At 32.7% G+C, this 20,564-nt stretch overlaps 1 pseudogene; it reads right to left on the bottom strand.

Annotated features, from left to right (window-relative positions):
- The window catches only part of LOC114700259, a 70,819-nt pseudogene extending 53,106 nt beyond the window's left edge, over positions 1-17,713 (bottom strand).
- Between the last annotated feature and the right edge of the window lie 2,851 nt (positions 17,714-20,564).

Raw genomic sequence — 20,564 nt, 5'->3', positions numbered from 1 at the left:
ATGGAAAGATTTAAAAGTATACATACATCCTGATAAAGGGAAGATTAAGTATAACAGAGTACAGTAAAATTGTTGAAAATTCATGAAAACTTTCAGATTAACAGCATTGAAAAAGAAAGAATCCTAGTTACAAAGCAGACACAATTCAGAAAAAAAAATACACAGATTGCCCCCCCACCCAGAGAATTCTACTTCACATTTTAACCCAGATTAAAACATAAATGAACCATACATTCCATCTATTTCCATTCATTCCTGCCTTTTCTGTAAAGGCTAAGAACATGGAGCAACGGTAGCAATTTCTTTTGTAACACTCAGAAGTACTAGCCAGAGATCACTGCTTACAAGACACTAAATTTCATTCGTTTTGGTTTAAAAAAAAAAAAAATTCCCTGGTGGACTCATCTTTTAATGGTGAATTTTAAAGGTTAAAGAAAAGGGTTTTTTACCTGATAATTGTTTTCTGTTTTCCGTTCCATTAATCCAGAACGAATGGATTTCTCCCTGCAACCTGTCAATCAAACAGAGGTGGCCAATCACCACTCTGATTTTTTTGCTCTCAGTGCTTCTTCAGACTATGTTCCAGTTGAAAACTTCTTTAGCAGTGCTCTGAAAGAGGTAAAAATTCTACCCTATCTAAAGCACATCTAGGGACTGAATTTCAGAAACATCTAAAATAGGGAGTTGACTCCCAAACAAATAATAACTAATGGATGATGATTTTCAACAACTGTGATTGGATTTCTGGATTAGCAGAATCGGAACACACACATTATCAGGTAAGAAATACCTCCTTTCTGTTCCGGTATCCACTGATCTAGAACAAACTGAACTTGACTGCTTATAAACTAGGAAATGCTTGGATAGAAAGAAGTGGTAACTTTGAGTATTAAAAATTTGGCAGAAAGGCAGATTTAAATGCAGAAGAGCCACTGATAGCTCAAGAAAAATAAGTACTTCAGTCAAAAGAGAAAGCACCACTCTAAAATTCAGACAATAGGATGGTCTCAAAAAGACAACTAACTTTGCCTTTTGATCTCTGAAGGTTAAAAAAATATGTATCTAGATAGATATAGATATGATACTTATTATTGATATCCCAGATGATGACAACAGAAAAGAAAGCAGCTCTCCATAAAATTATTAAAGAAAACAAGTAAGCTTTCCTAATGCTAATATATAAAGAACTTACCACATAAAAGAAATGAATCATTAATGACATAGGATAGTTTCTTGGGTGTAAAGAAACTTGAAGGCAAGATAGCAGAGGAAGGTACCGCTTTGAAAAACTTCAAAAACAAGAAAGGACAGAACTACTTTCTCCATAGTAGTCTAGGACATTAGCCATACAGCATATGCCAGAACTGAAAGACTGTAAGTAGAAACGTCACGATTCACATTTTAAATGTTCAGTACTCTTACAGGCAAATAAATGCTATACAAGTTTACAAGTAACTAACCACATGAACAAGAATAAAAAAAAATCTCTGAATGTCTAAGCCATGAGTAAGATGTTTTGGTCATCAGTTCACTCAAAAAGTTCCAAAAGGAAAAAGGCAAAGATTTTATAAATGCTTCTGGAGCTTCACTTTTATATAATACGTCTAAGTTTCTAGTTTTAAGCTACAATAGTATAAGGAAGAGATGTGAGTGTAGTTACAGTTAGCAACAACAAAGGAAACCTTCATGAGCATGGCATCCTCTCTGGATGTCTTAGTCATCATGCACTACATTTAATTTGGTGGCGGGGTGGTGTGGGGGTTACTCAAGTTTACATGCATGCTATCTATCAATGTGCTCATATTTACAGTTAGTAGATGCCCAGAGAAATATTTTGGCTGAACTGGAACTTATAAAGCTCTAAAATGACAATCATACAAGATCTCTGTGTCCTACAAACACAGTATCTGAAAAGCCATTGCGGCCAGGCATTTTGCAGAAGAGTTCCTGCAGGAAGGCCTGAAGAGTCTAACGTGAAAAGCTGTGAAAGAATACATGGATTGTGTTAGAGACCCAAGGATGCTGGAGATGACAAAGGAGTGGGTTTTATCACTAAAGGAAGTTACCAACAGGGAATGTAGGGAGTAGTACCAGTCCAAGAGGAGAACTGTGTTGTAGTCAATAGAGCTCAAAGAACAGAACCTAAGCTCTCTGACATGAAGACATGGGCACTCTGAACTTCAGAATTTTGCCCTTCTGGGTTTAAGTCTTGCTAAACCCGGATTCTCCTTTGGAATGGTATTGTATATTTTGTGCCATTTCACGCTGGAGTATATAATTATTTGCTTTTTTTTTTTATTTTTACAGGGAGTTAAATTAGTTGTTCTGAGTCTCAAAAGAGACTTTGGACTTTTAAACAGTCTTGAAAGTGAAAGACTCTGGGACTTCTAAGTTGGACTAAATGAATTTTGTTTTGTGATATAACAAGTCTATGGAGGACACGGAGTGGAATGTGGTGATCTGAATGAAAATGATTCCCACAGGCTCATGTTTCAATATGTAATTCCCAGTTAGTGTAACTGGGAAGGATTAAGATGTGTGGCCTTGTTGGAGGAGGTGTGTCACTGGGCGTGGGCTTTAGGGTATCAAAATTCAATGCCACTCCCAGATAGTTTCTTTGTCTGTCTTCCTCGCCCTCTCTCCTTCCCTCACCCTCTCTCTGCCTCATGCTTGTGGATATGTCAGCTCTGAGCTTCTGTCCAGCACCATTCCTCCCTGCCTGCTGCCAAGCTCCCTGTCAGGATGGTCAAAACCTCACCCTCTCAAACTCTAAGTCATCATTAACTGCTTTCTTTTTTACACTGTTTAGGTCATGGACATTTATCACAGTAATAGAAAATTAATGAAGAGACTATCCTACTCGCATCGTTTTGTATTGTGTATTATGACTGACAAGTCAACAAGGAGAAAAAAACAATACTCTCTGAAAAGGATTTTACCTTTTAAACCAGTTAAGTGATTTTAAATGAAAGTTTGAATGTATATGTATAACTAGGAAGCAATGAATCTTAAAAAAATTAATAAAAACAAAAAACTATTTGTAAAGAAATTATATATATACATATATAAAATAATATATATATATATATATACATATATTAAAGAATATGAGGTCTATGTTCTACCTAACAAAACTAATGAGTAAATAAAAAAATGCATATGATTCATACTATTTATTTCATGTTATAATAAAATAGTTACACAAAACAAAGCAGTGACAAAATTTTAAAGCCAAGCAAGATTTCTTCCAGGTGAACTATTCCTCTAGTATGCAAATATTAAGACCATAAAACAAAAATCCTACATATTAAACAACAGTAAAAAATAGCTAATAAAAGACATTTCAGCATTACTATATTCTACTTTTTAAAAGTAGAAGATGAAGCTTAAAATAGTGTCCTCCTGATTAGAAAATTCTATGTGACTAAGTCCTAGAAGTATTTTTAGAAAATGTATGTTAAACCCTTGTCAAGAGAACTGGAAGACTAAGAAGAACTCTGCTAGAACTGGGGAAGTAATCATCTCCTAGCTCTGCTGAAGAATGAGCAGTGAAACAGCTGGTGAGAATCCTACTCTAGTCCTAAAATCATGAGGACCCAGGAAGGTTATTCAAAGACCTAGACAAATCCCAACATGAATTATATCAGAAGGACTAAAATACAGACTAAAAGTATGAGGTCTAATACGTTAGTGAGGAAGGCTGACCAACTGGAATGAAAAACACATACTTCTAGAAGACCTCAAAACAAACACAGAGATGAAATACCTTATGCAAAACCACCCTATTAAAGAAGTATGCCAATTCTATGACCAGCGCCACTTCGCTTTCTCATTGAATTTTTTTTTTTCTTTAAATGTACAACTAGTTGGAAGGGACCACTTGCACTTGAGCTAGAAAACATTCCAATAACTTCTTTAGGACATATCCTAAATATTAAATAGCAGAGAGAATATATGTTTAGAAAAACCTCTTGTGTATAAAGAACCTTTAAAATTAGGCAACACTGGGAAAAATAAAAAATGAATACTGCATGGGCCAGTGGTGAGTCAGTGGGTAAAGGGGCTTGACATCAAGCCTGAAGACCTGAGTTCACTCCCTGAGATCAACATGGTGGAAGATTAAAAATCAACTCCACAAAGTTGTCCTCTGACCTTCACCTACACATCTATCCACACAAATGTAATAATAAAAACTAGTTTTAAGAAATTCATTCAATATACTGAACATACCTTCCAATCATTCCTGTAGCTTAAACCAAGATAATGTATTAACAGATTATCCATATTCTATTCATCTAGTAACTTTCTAAACACCTTAAAAGGTTGTCACTGTTTTTTAATACTGAAATTTCTTTAATGTATGGTAAGGTAACTACATATAAAGTAAAAATAGCTATTAAAAGAAATTTGTACCAAAGACAAAATTGCAATATGCTATGGATAAACTAGTGAATCAACTATTACATAAATAGAAACAATGTATTATATAAGAATGATTTTGAAGACTCAGCTCTAGAAATTCATCAAAATAAAAATAAATAAGCCAGCTCCAAGTATAATGGAATTCTCCTTCTCCCAACTCTCTGAAAATAAAATGAGGGCTAAGACACCTTAGGGATTTTGATGTCTTCTGTCCATTCTGCGAACAGGAGCATTTAAAAAGGCTAATTCTGCCGGGCGGTGGTGGCGCACGCCTTTAATCCCAGCACTCGGGAGGCAGAGCCAGCGGATCTCTGTGAGTTCGAGGCCAGCCTGGGCTACCAAGTGAGCTCCAGAAAGGCGCAAAGCTACACAGAGAAACCCTGTCTCGAAAAAAACCAAAAAAAAAAAAAAAAAAAAAAAAAAAAAAAAAAAAAAGGTTAATTCTAAACTCTCTATACCACTCTCTACCTCTACCAAGAAACAATTCCGTTCTGAACTCCTAGACCCTCTAGTCACAGCATCTCCAAATGTTGGCTGGACAGTTCCACAATAGGAAATCCACAGGAAATAAACATGGAACGAACTTTTAAAAAATCTGTTCTCTCTACCTTGAACTTCTGTTAATAATGCCATCACTGTCAGAGTACCTCAGGCTTAACTACCTGAATGCATGTACTAGATCTTTCCTCCATGTCACTCCCCAGCCATCTATCATTCAGAGAAAAAAACAAGTGTTACATAACTTTTCATTCATAAATTTCCTACTTACTACCTATCAATTTTTTCATCTTTAAATAACTAAACTAGCCTCCCTACATCTACTTAATTTCATACTTGAAATATGACTCCTTCCAACAAAAACTACTGTTACATTGGTTTGGGGGCTGTGTTTATGTATGTATTTATGAAAACCACTAGAATGTTTCACTATTTCAAGATCACTTGAGGCTATTGTTAAACCCTTTCGTTGTGGTTTCAGCTCACTACCTATTATTTATAAGTCTATTACAAAATTCCTACATTATTTTATCAACACTTATTTTTTTAACTTATTTATGTATATGAGTGTACTATCAATGTTGTATCAGAAGAGGGCATCAGATCCCACTACAGATGGTTGTGAAGCCACCATGTGGTTTGCTGGGAGTTGAACTCAGGACCTCTGGACAAGCAGTCAATGCTCTTAACCACTAAGTCATCTCTCCAGTCCAATACTTATTTCTTATACTGTTCCTCTTATTAATGATTCTTTCTTACTGACTTTATATTTATTTAACCTTTCACACAGAGTTCCAATTCATTCTCATAAACAAAATTTGGATCATCCCACCTGAACTGACCACTGTATCTTCAGATATAGCAACTGTTTGTTCTAATTTGTCTTGCTATTTGGCATCAATATTTATCATTTCAAGCATGTTTAGTTCTTCAAGTTAACTGTTAACACAGCCATGTCTTTATCATTCTGGGGGCACTGATATTTTATAATCACAACATACATTACTTAAATATTTGCTAATAAAAATGCCTTCAATTTCATTTTTACGTCATATATATATACATACTTCTTATTAATTTTCAAATCCAGAGATAATGGTTAGCAGATAAAAAAAGAGCACTATGCAAGTTGCTCAACAGTATGACAAACTGAAAACTAATTTTTATGTCAATTAAAAACTAATATATGATATTTTTGTACCAATACAAAGATGAAAGAGAGAAGAATCAATCTAAGAGCCTGAGAAACTGGAAAATAATAGTTATAGATACTGAGAAAAGTGAAGGTAATTCTATACTCAGACAATGGAACAGAAACTAAAGCATTCAGAATGTTTTACACAGACACTGTAGATGTGATACTACCTTACTAGACAGCGAGAGGAATGGAGAATGAAAGGGGGCGGGGGAACAAATCTGAATTCCCAATTTCCAAGTGGTTAACATGATAAGCTACAACTATTTTCAGCTTTTCACTTTCCTAGATACACACAACTACAATTACCTAAAACAAAATCACACTGAGAACATGCTAATATCAGAAATAGGCATTTGCAAAAATCCTGAGTGGTTTTTTTGGCAGCCTCTACTCATTTGGAATGTTGCAAGGAGAAATACATTGTTCTGGATTAGTGGACACTGGAACATTTTTAAAAGACTCTTTAAGTAAAGAATGGTTAAGAGAACAATTATAAATAAAGAAAACTTTATTAAACAAAATCTCTTAATTGGAATCTACCCACGGAACAACAAGCAAAGCAGATTATCAACTCAGTAAAAAAAAAAAAGCATTTGCTAATTAGACATACTGTATTTTCTTTAATTAAAATAAAAACCAGATAAGAGAGCAACAAACTACAGCTTTGAATAACCTGACAAAATTTAGAAAAATACAGAGTAAAACCAGTGATGACTAAGAGATGTGAAGAGCAACGAGATAAAGCGAGGGAGCAAAGACAAGAAAAATCTAGTAAAGGGCATGCAAATGCCACTCTGAGCACTGTTAACTTAATATTATACTATTTGTACAATCTATACATTTAATGTACACTAGCACTAAGAAATGTAAAAGAAATTTTAATCTATAAAATTAAAATCCATTTGTAAATTTGTTAATTCTTATTATACTGTATGACAGTTTAATGGAAAAAGGGAGACCAAAACCAACTCTTGTATTCCTTTTTTTTTTTAAAGGCCCATTTAAGTTTCTAGTAAGCTTTTAACCTACCTAATTCTTTCTAGGATTGTAAATGACACAAATTTTAGTACAAAGAGTATGCAGCACACATTTTCAAGTTATTCCAATAAACAACTACTTTTAAGTATTTAATTGGCATTTAGACAATGTAGTTTCAAAAAACTCAACAAAAGTAACAATTGTTTTATTCATGTCAATGCCAAGCAAAAACTGGGTTTTAAGCTATACATATTGGTTTTGAGTATATATAATATACACTATATGCTTTAATAAACTGCCCAAATATATAGCATTTTCTCTTGATTACTTAGATTATGCAAGGGCTGTTCACTTGAACATTAAGTACTAACATAGTTTCAAAACTTACTAGACAAGAATAAAGTACAAAGTCTAGAAACTCAGTAATTTTTTTTTGAGGATATGTCTTAATATGTTGTTGACTTCTTTACAATACTCTCTTTAGTTTCTTCTCTAGAAGGAAGAGGAAGAATAAATAGGAAAGCGTGAGGGGAAGGAGAGGAATAAAGGTTGTTTTCTACAAATGTGATGAGACAACAGAGTAGAGAAGATGAGAGGAATGTGTTTTAGCCCTTCACTAAGCATGTTACTTATTCTATTCTGTATATCTCATAATTAACAGAAACAAACCCAGAGCCTGCCTGCCAACTGTTTTAATCATTCTGGTCCTCTGAAAAGAAGTGCTAGCAATAACAAGACGTTACCCCATTTTTATTTTCAGAAATATGGCAGGCTGAGAATTCAGTTATATACTTGAAGTAATCAATAGATTATTTAATAAAAGAAACCTATGGTTCTTATCCAAACCTATTGTTTTGTTACAAATTTAAATAGTCTAATAAGGCCAAGAATTTTGAAAGTTTTAGTTTAATAGAAGAGCTTACTTGAATGCTGATATTATTGGTTCTATTAAATAGTCTCTTAAATATTTAGCTATTGAAGTTTATTAAAATATGATTATCAAGTATATACATTTAAAAATTTAACTTTTCACATGAACTTTAATAATACAGGATTTACTTCTTATTTTAAGAACAGACTTCTAATTTTCCTAATTGGTAAAGTATAGAAAATGTAAAGCTATCCATAACATTGAATTACTTTTAATTAATTTTTTATCTTTCAAAATTATAATATATATTTAGACATGAATCAAATTATTCAGAAAACAGAGACTAATGCAGAAAACATATTCTAAAAATATGCTTAATACTATGGATGGGTAGTGTAGACTGAGCCCAGTACCTTGTGCATGTTAGGTAATTTACTTCAGCATTGGAGCTACATCCCAGCCCAGCCCTAACATTTATTTTTAAGTATTTGTATATTTTAAAGACTCATTCTTTTAAAGCATAGCATTCTTTCCTTATTTTCTAGCTGTTGGTCCAATTTACTTATTCATTTTATAATGAGTGAATTTACTCATTTTATAAGCTTCCAATTTTTAAAATTCTTTAAAATACTATATAAGCATTCAGCATTTCTAAGACTAAATTGGGAGTATCTGAGGATTATTCATTCTCAAATTTTACAAAGGATGACTAGACATGAAACCAATGCTCACAAATATTTACAAATACCAACTGTGATTTAGGATGAGAAGTACAACACACATCAGAGATTGCGTTAGGACTCATCAAAGCTTTGTTGTATTTAACAACTCTGATTAGTTACAACAAAGCCAAACAGCTAAACTGAGGCCACAACTCAACACTGGTATGAGTGAACAGTAAGACCATCAGCTTCTATCTCATTCAAACTGTTTTTATCTTTTGCAGTGTTGGATGCTTTTTTCTGCCATCAGCCATTAAATAAAAAGAACAGGCAATGAGTGAACAGAAAAGACCAAAAGAAGTATGGAAGTCACAGAATTGCCAAAGACTGTGCAATAAAGATCAACAAAGCAAAATGCAGATTTATCATTTGTTAATTATTATCTAGACCATCCACTAGCTGGTTAATGGTAGTTGTTACACTGATATGATAATTTTAAGCTATTGCATGATATATTTATATTAAACACAATTGTAATAGTCTTATAACTGAATATTTTTATATATGTGTGATAGCAAACTGGTAAGTTTTGTAAATTGACACTTTCTATGAACTAGAAATAAATTTACCTTTATGAAAGATTTTCATAAGCTACATTGTGTAGAGTTTGGTGTTACTGAATCATTAAAATCATTTTAAATTAGACCCTAAACAACATTAAAATAGTTATTCATTGTTGTTAGGCAGTGTATTGCTCTTTTTGTAAAGTATTTTTTTTTGTTTTCGTTTGAGAACTATATTACAAAATTTTTAACAGCTATTAGGCTTTATTTTGTCTTAAAGATTAGGGGAAATCTGCCCAATACTTAAACAAGATTATATTCCTTCTTTCCTTCTTTTACTTAAATGTGGTCTCAAATGCTAGCTGGTCTGACTATATTACTAACACCTTAACTTTGACTATCTTGTTATTCTAGTGAATCAGTATAGACCCTCATGTTCCAAATTTATTTTATATTGATTGTTTACAACAGATTCTGGGTTAAATAATTCCATAGGACGATCATAATCTAAAGTGCTACATATTTTGTGTAATGGTGGTGTTTTTCCACTTACTTGAGGAAAATTCCGTCAGTGTATTGTTTACTAAAATTTTTCATTTCTTTTGCTGTACCTTTGAATGTATTACTGGGGGACATAATTCGCACATTTAGACATGAGTGATAATCTTTACAGAAGTACCAGTGAGCATCCAGAAATTAATAAGAGAGTTCCAGATTTGATTTACTTAAAAACAAAAAAACCTCTACTATACAAGATCTTTATCACTACTACCCCTAATTTTTTCTAAATGGATGTCATTATTCACTTAGTCATAAGGTATAAAGTAAAACCAGTTCCTTACTTCAAATACTTTTATTGTAGGATCATAGGTAGATTCCTGTATTTATCTCTAGCAAATCGTAATAATGGGGGTATGCTGCATTGTGCCCCTGAATCGAAACTAAAGGCTAGCAAAGCTGAAATTATTCAGTTATTCACAGTGAAATATGCTCTTTTAACGATAATTCTTTTGTTATTTGCATTTATACTTTGCCTTTAATGACTTTGTTTTATCTAACAGGTAAAAGTAGGAATGTTTCTTTGTCTCCTTCATGTTGTGCCCCCTCAAATCGGGAAGGTTTTTTATGTAATTGTTGTCTGTATTTAGATCTTATTTACTGAAAGGGAGGGCAGTGTGTTGAGTATTTGTTAATAACATGTAATTGTATGTTCCAACATATGCCATTTAATAGCCATGTGGGGGAGAGCTTGAGCATAAATCTCGGCACATATCAATTTGACATTTAGAACTAACTAATTCTTTGGCCTTCAATTTTAAATTAAATTATCTATCATTATTGTTGTACCAGAAAAAAAAAAGGAAAGCAACAATGCCATGAGATCTTTATTTACCCTAGTTTTTCAAACATTTTCTATATTTTTTAATGATTTACTATCATGTTCATAGAACATAACTGCATTATCACAAATTTACTGCTTATAAGACACTATATTAGTTTAGATTCAGTAATTGGATAATTATTCTATTGTAGGACATACAGTAAGAATAAGGCATTACTTTGGATTCGTTTGGTAGTAGATCTCTATCAAATTCTCTACAGTATTAAAAGAAGTAATTACCCCCATGCTTTAAATAGATCGAACTTGTCTCTTGCTAGTCCCTTCCGTTTCCATTATGCAGCCAGAGGAACTGTAGTAAATGGGTTGGTCCGAACCAAACTCATCTTCTGACCCCTGATTTTGAAGTGCAAACCAGTTATAACTTAATTTACCAGGGATGCCTCGTTCTGAATCTTATTAATTGGTACTTTACTTCCCCATGTGCTTAAATAATGACTGCATATATAGCACTGCCCATGTTAGGTATTTTACTAACTCAGCTTATTATGCAATTCCATAACACAAAATAGGCATTTACATCTTTAGTATCTGTTGATTTTTTTTATTCATTCCATACCTATCAGTCATTACCTTAGAAGAGGTTTTGACAAGCGTATTGTTTTTTTATTTGAACCTTCTAAAGTCAGTCTAGCAATTTAAAGTGTGGTTTTGTTTCTCACCATTGACATGTTAGTTGAGGTATGATTCCAATTCAGCAGTCATTTATTAACTCGTTTTAACGTTTGTCTGTCGACTCAGCCTTTACTTTCATTTTTTGTTGTTTTGTTTTCCTTGTAGGATTTTTGGTGAAAAGGGCCAATTTTATTACCTGACATTATTAATAGGCAAATTATGTTTTTATCTTACACTTTTAGTTCAATACATGGTATTATTATAAATTACTGAACAGTTAAATGCAATTGCAGGTGTTTGATGGATTAGGAAATCCCAGTTTTGGTTTGGCTCCATGCTTATGGAACAGAGCCCTGGGGAAATCAATGCTTTACTATTATGGTCCAGACTGCTTTATACTACTGATCTTGTCACCTTTTACTGTTCTACCATTCTATCTTAACTGTGTGTTCTCTATCTACTGAGAACACTAAAGCAAGTGGGATATCAAAAACATTACAGGATTAAATTTCTGGTGAAGAAGCACTGGGTAAAATATCTTTGGCTTTAGTTGTTAGGTACTTGTTAATACATGCAGAGTTCGGCATCCCAGATTGCATAAAGGTCGGTGCACTGACTAGATCCGCAAGAGTGATGATGGGAGTTGGATCAGGTCCGGCTCTCTGTACAGTAGGTTCAGAGGTTCAATCACCGCATGAGATCATATCCCAACAACAAAGCTATGAATTAAGTACTTGGTTGCAACATTTTCATCTCCTTTATAAATGAATAAATATCATAGGTCTTATATTCAGCGGCAATGAGACAGTTCACAAAAATCAACACTGTTCACCTCCAAAAGTATTGAAGAAAAATAATGATCTTAACATGGTATACAACTTTATAAGCGAAGGTCATTCCAATCTGCAATTTATTAATAATCAATAAATCAAGCTCATCTCTTACCCTGCTGGACGAGTATAATATCAAATGCTTTTCCATTCTCTTCGTTTAAATTTGCCAAATTCGTGCTGTCCCATCACGACACCACTCACAACTGTAAAAAAAAAAAAAAAAAAAACAGTCCAATCTGTCAAGGGCGGGTAAGATCATCAAAATGTACTTTTCCCAAAATTTTCTTTTTAAAGGACATCTTATTTATAAAAATTATTCCAATATAATAAAAATGATTATCTCTGTCTCCATAAATCTAAGAATCCCAAAACTTTATGAGATAAGACATTTTAATAGGTCATCAACACTAATAAATACTCAAAATGATTTAAGACCACTTAACAAAAGAATTATATTTTCCAATGGGAAAAAAATTGTTCCTCAGTATCAAAATCTTGATTTGTTCTATCAAGATACCAAGAAGTACTTCATTTTCTTTTAAATCCAGAAACAGAGAATATTTACAGAAAGCCATCTTTTTAAAACTAAGATGTCAAATGTAATGTGATCATTTCCAGTTTTTATCAAAGGCTTCTCTTTCTGATAGATAGGAAGACATATGTATGGATAAAACAAAAGAAAACAACAATAAAAACCCTTCCTGTTAGAAAAATATCCAAAAACTAACTGTGGCAAATTGCGTAAGGCAGCTATATTTTTTTCTTCAAGAATGAATAACTTCTACACAACTTGAAATCTGACTACAATTATCTTTATCTTCTAACTTTAAGTTCATCAATTAGACAAATTGAAGTTGCATTAAATTAGACAAATATTTTTACTGCTACTAGTGTTGGAAAACTGGATACTAACTTTGTCCTGTACAAAGAGAAAAACATACAGCAAAAGTTCAGTACAAACTTGATTCACTGAGACTGTACCATTAGATCTTTCACAAATACTCACAGTATGAAACTCCAATTCTGATATTTTCTCTGCTGACCTGATCCAAATAAACTCTTTAATTGGTCAGTCTTCAGGCCAAAACTTCACTTTGAGAAACAGCATTCTAAATAAAACACAACTTACATGTGATCACGAACTACACTTTGCTAGTTTCTTTGTCCATTTTAGCATAGCACATTTTAACTACTTTGCCAACTCACTCAGTAATGTGCCCACACCAACTCTGCAATAATACGGCCTGTTCCCAAAGTTCACTTATGAGCATACTATAGCATATAATTTTACTTTAAAATCACTATTTGTATGACAATTTTATTCATCTTGAGGCAATACTCTAACACAAGTGTAGACACACTGATTCCACTTAATGGGCCCTTAAAAACAACACTGTAGCTTTAGAAAAAAGCCATGATCCACAGTATGGAAAAAACAAACTTCCTATGAAGAACCTAGTTTGTCTTGGTGTTTACTCCTTTTACCCTAGTCAATACTGCTACCTAAGCTACCTAATAAAGAAAGGTAGATAAACAGTGGGAATTTCTTTCCAGGTCTTGAAGAATTGCGTTGGTATTTTGAATGGAATTGCACTGAATCTGTAGATTGCTTTTGGTGAAATTGCCATTTTTACTATGTTAGTCCTGCCTATCCATGAGCATGGGAGATCTTTCCATTTCTGATATCTTCTTCAATTTCTTTTTTCAGGGACTTAAAGTTCTTGTCATATTAGGTCATTTCTTGGTTGGTTACCTAAGTAAGTTTATATTATTTGTGTCTATTGCTGGGGGTAAAGGAGGGGGGGGGGGTGGGGGGGGGGGGGGGGGTCCGGGGCTGATTAAATAATGAAATTAAAAGGAACGTAGGACTGTAAAAAACATTACATAATTAAATAATTCGACCCTTACAATTTCTATTACCCTCATTTCTTTAATTCACTTTAAATACCTAGGTCATAAAACCTTCTGGTAATCATTTAAAATGCTACTGCAGAAGCTTAATTAGAACAAGACTCTGGAACAAAAATAAATACATCATTTTTTAAAATTTTTATTGATTTTATGGAACATCTTCAAAACCCATGAAACAAACCAGCTTTAAAATACTTTATCTGCAATGAGAGTATAAAGATTAATTCTTTAATCAGTCAACTTTGAAATCACTTATTCGTTCCTAATAGAGAAATATGGTATTTATGTGATTATATACACTAAATTCCAGCAAAGTTCAAATTATCAAAAATCAAATTGCCTAATTTGATTTTCATTCTTTTTTGCTTATTATCTCTAGTATAATGTATAGGAATACAATATATGCTGCAGCAGAAATACTTTTATAATTTTATCTCTTGAGAGGTGTTTTCTAATGCACAATTTTAAGTTGAAAATTAAAAGGGTAAACAATCATACCAGCACTGAATGAAGAACAGATCATCTGAACTCCAGGCCGAGGGCGCTCTGTAATTTTTGTAGGTCTTGGACTTTAATGAAAAAGAAAAACAATCATTAAAAAAAAAAATCTTATGAAACACAAGAAATAATCCCATTATTGATCTTGGAAAAAACATATGCTATCTTCCTAAAAACATCAAAAAATCAAAACATTATCAGCAGACTGTAAAATTCTAGAGATAAATTCCATAGTACATTCCCATACATACATCCATTAGTACATGGAACAATCCTAAAGTCACTATCATTCTAGAAGTGGAATCATATCCACTTTTGATGAACTTCAACAAATTTCATATAATAGAATAGCAACATACAAATATATAAGAAAATAAATTACTCCAAAAATGAATGCATTGACAAAAGAAAGTTTACCTCTGTAGTTTATATGCATTATATGACACTGTTATTTTGTTAATTGAGCTTTTCCTTTCTGATTAAAGTTATATGTGTTGCAGAATGTATGTGTGTGGCAGCCAGAAGCTGACACATGTCTTTCTCAATGACTCCACTCATTTTTGAGACAAAGTCTGCTAATATATTAGATCTCACAGATTGGCTAACCTAGATAGCCAGCAAGCCCTTGGATCCTAACTATCTCTGCTCCCTACTGTTCCCTAAGTCCCTGAGGTAACAGACGTGCTTTTATGTCCAGTTTTTTACAGGATTTCATGCCTGCATAGCAAGCAATTGACCAAGGGCCATCTCCCCAGCTCTTGTTCACCTTCTAATAGAACATGATAAAATAAGTCTTCCAAAGCACAAGAATTTATCCTTTATACTAAAGTAAATCTGAAGGCAATGTGACTCATGTCAACAATAAAATTCCTTCAAATAGCATGATCAACATAAAACAGATTATATTCAACTATATTTATATAGTTATAACAACACTATGTTTCAGATTACAATTTGACAAGTTTAAATGTTTACGTTGAAAAAATCAAACACGGATTTTAAATATGACAATAGTCTAATGCATGTAGCAAGTACAATATATGCTATGATATATTAATTTCATTTAAAACCCTATTTTTACCTATTTTTTTAATCAGAGAAGAAAATGATGTAATAATTAGGCTGTGTGTTATAGTACGCTATCTAATTTTATAATACACAACACTAAAATTTGAGCAGTTTTCAGTTTGTCCATTTAAGAAAAGATAATACAAAATAAATGATCCTTAATCCCAGCCCTTAGGAGCTGAAGAAGGATGACTATTCAAAGATGAGGCCAGCCTGGTTCCATGATGAGTTAAGGTCAACATGAGTTACAATGTGAAACCAAATTAAAAAAATGGCACAATAAAGCAAAGTACTACCTGGAAATAATTTTTTCAGAAGTGGTTTCAGCTATTAAACCATTTTACCTTTCTTTACTCGGTGTCCTTAATCAAAAGATTAACTCTTCTGCCACCCTGATTTGATAAACTAAAATTGAAAAAATTTAGATTGTATTTATTTTATTTGTATGAGTGTTCTACCTGTTACTTATGTGTTATTATGTCAAGTGTGTGCCTGATGTTTTAAAGGTCAGAACTGGCATCCGATATGTTCTAAGCGTTCTTAATTGCTGAGCCATCTTTCCACCTCTGCAAACCAAGACTGCAAACAAATACAGGGGAAAGCAACACTGTGAAGTGCTGCTGTAGAGTATTTGTATCTAACTTAATGTAGCATAATGAAACTTCATCTGTTTTCCTAATCTAAATAAAGACTAATGTTTACAGACTTAGTAATGCAATTTAAATTATTCTAAATATTAGCGGACAGCCTTGTCTTTTCCTGCATTTAGTGATATCGCTTTGCAGTTTCTCCGTTTAATTTGATGTTTGCTGTTGGCTGCTAAAAATTGCTTTTATTATGTTTAGAAATGTTCCTTATATTCCTGATCTTTCTAAGACCTTTATCATGAAGGGGTGTTGGATTTTGTCAAAGGCTTTTCGCATCTAAGGAGATGATCATGTGGTTTTTCTTTCAGTTTGTTTATATGTTGTATTACATTGACTGATTTTCGTATGTGAATTTCAGAACAAGACAAGCTGTCCCTCTCCATATATTATTCAATATAGTAATACGTTCTAGCTAGAGCAATAAGACAACAAAAGGGATCAAGGATACAAATTGGAAAGGAAGAAGTCAAACTTTTCACTATTTGCAGATGATATGATAGTATACATAAGTGACCAAAAAACTCTACGGGAACTCCTACAGCTGATAAACTCCTTCAGTTAAAGTGGGAAAAGATCAACTCAAAAAAAATAGTCCCTCCTATACACAATAATAAAAGGGCTGAGAAAGAATCAGAGAAACATCACCTTTACAATAGCCACAAATAATATAAAATACTTGGAAACACTAAATAGCATTAGCAACGCTATATGTTCTCAGCATAAAATTAAGCTACTGAGACAAAATTATACAGCCTACAGAAACTAGCAATAAACATATCCTTTAAGGAAACAACTGGTCCGGACAAAGATAACTAACAATCAATAAGTATGAGGGAAAAAAATTACAGCATAAAAAAAAATGGTGAGCAAAAACTGAAAGAAATTAGTGAAAATCAAAGCTTTATTCTGTTATTTAATCCAGTAAAAAATTAAATATATTCCCTTTGTTGATCTTTTAAACTTTCAACAATTAGCACAATTATTTTATGGAATAAAATAGAACTGACTTATTTTTAAGAGTTCCAGCATCCCAAAGCCAAAAGCAAATAGTGCCGTCTGCCCAGTAGAAGACAGGTATCTCTTTGAGCCACTGCACAAATGGTGAGAAATGAAAAGCAAAAATAGGGAAAACAGTCTTTACAAGACAAAGACAGTCCAAATAATGAACTCTCTTTAAAAAGAAATTAAATAGAACACTATAGTAATCAGAACACAGAACATAATTAAATTCATGATTGCTGTGACATACAAGTCCATACAATTCATAAGCAGTAATACTTTTCTGTTTTAAACCTTGGATACTATATTGTAAAAAGTGACTTCATAAAACTTAATTGAATCTTAATTAAAATTAAATTTTTAAATCAAAAAAGGTTTCCCTCAGTTTCAAACAATTACCTGTAGTGATGTAATGGATGCACTGTGTCCCTGAAAACAGCCAAAGGTGCACAAGTTCGGAAGACACCAGATCGAATCATTTTATCACAACTTCCAGCTGCTATCATAGTATTCTCATAGTTAACAAGCCATGTCTGAGATTTCAGCAGCATGTCCTCTTAAAGTAGCTAGCAATCTCCATCATCTGTGGCCCAGATTTTCCACAAGACAATCATCAGAACCCTTGAAAGGAGAATAGACACATTGACAGAATTAATCCTATAAATAATAATTCAATTGTATATTAAAAAATGAGTTATTGTCCACTATATCAACAATTCATGGCAGGCATTGAAACTAGAAAATCTTAAGAACTATTCTTCTTCCTAAATTCTTATTTTAAAGCCATTCAATAATTAAAATCTGTGTAACCATAAGCAAACAAGAGAAGATATAGGCAATAACTAACATGCATCAATGTCCCCACCCACCATCTACAATTAATTACCTCTACCTTCAATCTTACTACCTCCAATCTACAAAGAAATTTGAATTCTGCAGTAATAATATCAATCTAATTGCAAAACAATTATATTAAATTGGTTTCTAATATCATATAATGTCATTTTGCTAACAAAACTAAAAGTATGTAATGCAGAAGCTTCTAGAAAGTTGAAAGTGTAACAAACAAGTTTACTTTACTGACATTCAGCTAAATTTGTGACATGGCTAAAATTGCTCTTCAGAAAAAAAGGCTTAGCTCTTTGAAGCAATAAGCATATATAATTTTAGTTTAGCTTATGCAGTAAGAACATTTTTAAGGAAAGTTCCTGTTAATTCTTATCTGGAATATTCACATTTCACATTCCAAAACAGAGATGAGAACTTCTGGGTTCTATTTTTATCTTTTAATATGAAAAATCTCAATACTTAAAACAGTATAAATCATGTCATTATCCTCATATAATGATCCTAGAAACTCAAACTATAAGTTAAAATAGAAACAAATACTTTTAAATTCACTGAGTGTCTGGCAGATCTAGTTTCACTATGGTTTCATGTAACCATTCTTCTAAGATCTTCAATCTAAATAAAAACAACAAAAAACCCTAAACCTTTAGATCTAAACAGAATCTACTAAGGCAACAACTCACAGAAGTTTTCCTGCTTCACATTAATAAAAAAAGATATGACATGTACAATAATGACATACACAGTAGTAGAAGTTAGACCATGTATATTAATTCATACTCTGCAACTACTGAAACATTGCCCACTTAAATACAAACTAGTTTGGTTGAGTCCTGAGGCAAACTGAAATTACTAAGTAGCAGCAGTTTGCACACTAACTTAGAATATGAGTAACATTGTGAAAATGAAGAAATAAGATGATCTATAATAGACATCAAGCAAGGTAGTACCAGGCAAATGTATTTTTCAAAGAGTACTTTGTCATCGTGTGAATGAGCCTAGAAAACAGGAAATCAGTTCAGAGCTGTAAAACAGTTAACCGTAAAAACGAATAAATTGTTACTAGAGAAGTAAAGTATAAAAAAAGCAATACAGTAAGTTGTTACTAGAGCAGAAGAGAAGATCAGAAAAAGATCAAGAGGACTAACGATAAGAATCCATCTGCACATCTGTTGGTAAGGGAAGTAAGAACAGCACTCTTTGATTCTGAAACAAAGTCTATCAAACCCTAGCACAAGTACTTGCTAACATAAAACACACGCACATTTCACAACACGCATTTAATTAATTTTTATTCATAATTGAAGTAAAAACCATTCACATCCATCATTAGATTCAGTTCCAAAATTGAAGGTAAACAATGTCACCACTCTCCATTATCTATTTCAATAAACAAGTAATTCAGAAAACACATGTACACAAACATGTACAGCCCTCTTTCAACAGATGTCACAATATTGCCAGCTGGCTGCATAGTATGTTACGGATGCAGAGATGACTAGTCAGTAAGGCACTTGTTACTTAATCTGCATTTTTATGATGTAACTTGACAACCACAGATGCCGTACAAAGACTGGAATCATATCAATTAATAGACAATTGGACTGACCTGTATTTGTTCTGACTTCCTGTATATTACAAAGGATATTACACCAAATTATATCAAGCACAGCAATGTGTATAACTCTTCCCAATACTAATGTTACTTAGAATCTATGGATTGCTCATATACTCAATCTGTTTCCCGTTAAAAAACTATAATTTTAGCTTTCGTTGATAACAATCGCTTAAACATAATGGCAATCATGCCTCAGACTTCTAATATAACTTTATCTATTGTTCTCTGAGCTATTTATTTGTAACTATACTACTATTTTCTCCTCAAGTGCTATGTATGTTCATTTCTCTATGATTTAGTTCTTTTCTTATACAGAACTTTAATCACATTGTAATTCTTATTACTTACTTTTGTTTGAACATCTTGACAGATTTCGACGAAGTTAATAGCATTTCTATTTTATTTTGAATCGTATTTTAAGATGAAGAAATAACTAATTCTTTTAAAATGACCCTGTTACTTACAAACCAAAAAATTACCGGAAAGGAATGTTTAACTTTTTACTCATGGTGTTATATGTATTTATTACTTTCATGAGCGCAGCGAATTGTTTCTGGGCTGTGGTTGTTCTTATGGGTTGTATACCATCTGAGTCTGTTTGATATCTCATTGTTATTTTAGAGAATACTAGTGATAATCTGTGACTGTTATCTCTTGAGAGAATTGTAAGGTTAGTGAGGTACTCGCTCGGAAAACCACACAAGCAAGGGATGGAGAGATATTACCATAGCTGTATTTGTAGGGAGTTTGGTTCCCAGAGCCACATGGTGTCTACTGGCTTAAATGTATCTAAGCTTGACTTTGCTGAACTCCTTCCGACGCTGGCATAATTGACGCAGCAAACTATAATTAAAAAAGACAATAGTATATGCAAATACTATAAATTGTTTTATTTTTACCTGTTGCTCATAGTAATCAACAGTGCACTGAATCAG

The sequence above is a fragment of the Peromyscus leucopus genome, unplaced genomic scaffold (genome assembly GCF_004664715.2).
Source record: "Peromyscus leucopus breed LL Stock unplaced genomic scaffold, UCI_PerLeu_2.1 scaffold_460, whole genome shotgun sequence".
Classification (NCBI taxonomy): Eukaryota; Metazoa; Chordata; class Mammalia; order Rodentia; family Cricetidae; genus Peromyscus; species Peromyscus leucopus.
This window is presented reverse-complemented; position numbering and strand designations above follow the sequence as displayed.